The 4,286-nt window shown below is 37.3% G+C and overlaps 1 long non-coding RNA gene across 1 annotated transcript; it reads right to left on the bottom strand.

The window, feature by feature from the left end:
- Nucleotides 1-626: 626 nt before the first annotated feature.
- Nucleotides 627-2,360, bottom strand: LOC136224746 (uncharacterized). Its single transcript, XR_010686593.1, has 2 exons — nt 2,065-2,360; nt 627-1,207 (listed from the first exon to the last, which is right to left on the bottom strand). It is a non-coding gene; the product is annotated as an uncharacterized lncRNA (long non-coding RNA).
- Between the last annotated feature and the right edge of the window lie 1,926 nt (nt 2,361-4,286).

Here is a 4,286-nt window from a genome sequence, read left to right as displayed (position 1 = left end):
TTGGCTTGAATTCGAGTTATAATTTATTAATTAAAGTTCGAATGTCAATCAATCGAATTAACATTTCAATGCCTATTTGTTTATCGTAAACTATATTCAGGAATGCCTATAGTCTGAATTGCAAATTATGATGTAACATCGTATATTAAAATTAAAGTTAATATCGACTTTGATTGCGATTTATATTATAATTAAGTGTTTAGAATATAGTCCGTTTCTAAATAACAAATTATGACAAATGGATCCAAAGATTGAAAAGTCAATAAATTAACGACAATTGAACTTTTCCTTAAAATGTTAGTCGTCGTCATAGTCCAGATTGTGTCTTTATTAAATAAGTCGGTAATTGTTATATTTTTCTTTTTAGATTAGTCGAGTTCAAATTATTTTACGGTCACAAGTTATTGTAACTCGAGTCGTATTTATTAGGTATTCAACTCGTCACGTGCTGATTAGGCTAATTGCATTAAATAAAAATGGAGGTAATAGTAGAAAAAGAAAAAAAAGGACGGTCCGGTCGCATTACGCGTTCCCGCTGAGCGAGGGTCCGGGGAGGGGTCCCACCACAAGGGTGTATTGGGGGCAAGCCTTCCCTTGCCAATTTAATTGGTATGGAGGTAATAGTATACTAAAAAAAAAACAATCGAGCTTTTATTAATAAAAGTAATAATATACAAGTACAATTAAATTTTTTTACAAATGTTTAATTTCTAATTACATTGTTTGCAGGAAACAAAAAAAAATAAAGATAAAGCAGGATAAATGTAGCGGACCCGGAGGCCTGCCTTATAATGTCGGGGTTTCTGCACCCCACTTTTGAATACCGAGGCAACTTGGCACCCCTGAAAAGCAAGGTCAAAGCCCACATTCGATCCAGGACTGCCTATTCGCTTTTAGGATGCCTTCCCCCGAGGCAACCAAAATTCATCCGAGGCAACCGAATATACGAGGCAACCAAAATTCATCCGAGGCAACCAAAATTCATCCGAGGCAACCAAATTCATACGGGACAGTCGAGAATCGTCAGATTTAACCCGGGGCTACCAAATTAAACCGCGGTACATCAAACAAAAATTAAACCAGAGCGGCAACAGTCAAACAGGGACCCGGAGTTCAAATAGGCGATTCGATTCGGAATTAACACTGTCAATTCCCAACAAGCTTACCGACTCGGATCAAATACGGCGTCCGTCTGCAAGAATCACAACTACAGGGACCAAACAGCATTTTACCAAAAATCAATAATTCAACAAGATGATCTCATCCAGCAGGCATCCAAAATGTCAAAAAATACAGAGAAAATGGGGCAAACGGATTGACAAAATAACCCTCAAGGGTACAGTAGGAAATAGTGAAAAATGATGAGCAATGATTCACAGTCAATTTCTTACTATAAATAGGAAGTTTCCATTACTGTAAAGGGGGGACGGGCAAGGAAGAGCAACCTTTAGTAAAAAAAAAACACACAGCAACACTGTAACAGGGACATCATTGTAGCAAGGAGAGTGTGAGCTCGAGGGAAAGCAGGAAGAAGTTCTTCCTCAAACATTGTAACAGCCAAATAATCAATCAAAAGAGCAAGGTTAACACGTTTCCAATTTATCCATTCATGTGTGTATCTATATGAATTGTCTCTAGACCATTGTTCCTTCATCATTCTTGTCATTTTTCATCACACAATATCATTAAAACGAAACAGAGACTTAGGTTTCATTCCGGGGCGAATCGGTCCGGAGGATCGGAATACCCTCCAGAGCCCGTGATGGCTCTAGTTGCATCCCTGAACCCAGTTTGAGAGTCCTAAAAGACTCTCTCACACAAGGAAATCAAACTCACATAAGTAACAATGGGAATTAGAAACAGGAAGTAGATTATTGCAAAAAAATCAAACCAACAAAGTGAATAAACCCATAGGCACCATAGATCAAGTAGTCACAGCAAACAACCCATCATCAACTAAGAAAATCCAAATAGCATCTCAAATCCAAGAGATATAACAGAGACCCGTAAAAAAAAAAAACCGAGAAGAACCGAGGTTGAGGAAGAGAGAGAAGGGTCACAAACCTCATTAGTTTACCTCTGCATGTAAGATTCTGATCAATTAGAACCTCCTCAGAAGTTCGAACTCGTCATTGGAGGTACGGACGGCCGCCGTTCTCCGAATCGACCGAGAGGACCCATAGGGTCTGTGACGAATAAGGAATCATGGGAGACGGTTAGGAGAGATCAGAGGCGAGTGAATGAGAGCAAAACCGACGGAAAGGTGGCCGGAATCCATGGGAGCCAATGAGAGAGAATGGATGAGAGTGAAGGAGAGAAAAACGAAAGAGAAGGAGAAAGAGAGGAGGCAGGGGAGTTGAGTTGTGGTTTAAGGTGGTTAACCCTAAAACCGATTAAGCTATATTTTCTTGATCCCAACCTTCACAAGGCCCAATCCGCCTTTCTCAGGTCTGAGGTAAAACTGTTGGCCCATTTTCATTTCATGCATCACAAATATGAATTTCTGTGTAATTTTCCCATTATTATAAGTCTAGTTAACTTGTTCAATTTAATTTGAATAATTATTAAGATCCGTTTTTTTTATTAGTTAATTTTTTATTTCCATTAACTAATTTAAATCCTAATAATAGTTTAAAATTAATTAGTTTGATAGTCTCAATCCATTTATCTTAATGGATGCTTATCTTGTGGTAATTAATTTAGTATAGATTTCTTTTTTAATTTCTATATGTCTAAATTTGTATAATGTATGTTTATGGATGTCATTTATTTTACTATAGGATTTAATCTTTGTATATAATTTATTTTATTAAATTTATCATATGCACATTAATTAGTCAAATATCTCCTAGATTATGTGTATAATTACACATAGTTCAAATAAAAAATAAATCAATTCAAGATGTTATCTCGAATCAATAAATTAAACCAAATTAAGTCGGATCGATGTGAAAACGTCATTCGAATTCATAACTAAATTAATTCAAATTGGTGTGAAAATACCGTTTGAATCCATAAACCAAATTAATTCAGATCGATGTGAAAACGTCATTCGAATTCGTAAACCAAATTAATTTGAATCGATGTGAAAACGTCATTCGAATCCATAATGTATCTAAAATGTTTCGTACTAGAATCATACTTTTATTCATCATAAATGTGATATACGAATGGAAAAATGAGATTCTAATTCGATAAATATTAGTCGCGTGTATGTCATACACGTAATTCCAAAAGATAATAAATCAAGTCGAAATGTTATTTCGAATCAATAAAAGATAACCAAATTAATTCGGATTGATGTGAAAACGTCATTCGAATTCGTAAACTAAATGAATTCGGATCGATGTGAAAACTTCATCCGAATTCATAGCTAAATGAATTCGGATCGATGTGAAAACGTCATCCGAATCCGTAACCAAATTAATTCTAATCGATGTGAAAACGTCATTAGAATTCAATACTAAACCCAATAACCCAAAACACGCGCAAGTACATGGTTTATACTGAAAATTCAAAACAAAACAAATAACAAACACGTAATATCACAATAGTATCGATGCGTCGGGCGGGGTAGGGTGAGATCACATCTCTTCCCTACACGTAACCGGAAAAACGAACCCTGAATCTCTCCAGAGACCATCCTTACCCAAACCTAAACCATACAGAGTCAATCCAAACAGATAGGGCGACCAATCACGCCCATATACACGTGTTTCCAAGTGATGATTGGTGGTGACTCGAAACCCTAAACACGCGAGAAAGGCGGATCGAGCCGGCCACGCACCCCGACATGCGTAAAAAAAGCGGAAGCCAGGGTGCGACAAGAATAACAACTTGTCAGAGAAGGGCCGACGTCCAGCGAGCCCGTTCTGATAATTAAATTAGTAGGGGTTGAAGGAAGCTTAAAGATAATAAAAATATTAACAATTGATGTCTTTACATACCTGTTAAGAATTATATACCTTATCTATTTATAGTGGTTGTCAATGGTAACTACCTTCATTCTAGGGATATGCTTTAATGCATCATCAGAGATATGTCAACCTTCGGTACAGACTGCAACACCGTCAAGTGATGCACCCTGGTATATTGCAAGCGTGCTGCTAGATGTCCGCACTTCATTAGACCTAACGCCTTTAGACATGTGAGGTGTCAGGTGATGCACTCTAGCTTATACCTCATGTCCTTTGCACAACCATTTAGTTTAATCTAACGGTTGCCCTTTCTCATCCGTACGACTACTGGGACAGACGATAGAGATTCCTCCATATGGCCGACGGGTA

Source organism: Euphorbia lathyris, chromosome 3, assembly GCF_963576675.1.
Source record: "Euphorbia lathyris chromosome 3, ddEupLath1.1, whole genome shotgun sequence".
Classification (NCBI taxonomy): domain Eukaryota; kingdom Viridiplantae; phylum Streptophyta; class Magnoliopsida; order Malpighiales; family Euphorbiaceae; genus Euphorbia; species Euphorbia lathyris.
This window is presented reverse-complemented; position numbering and strand designations above follow the sequence as displayed.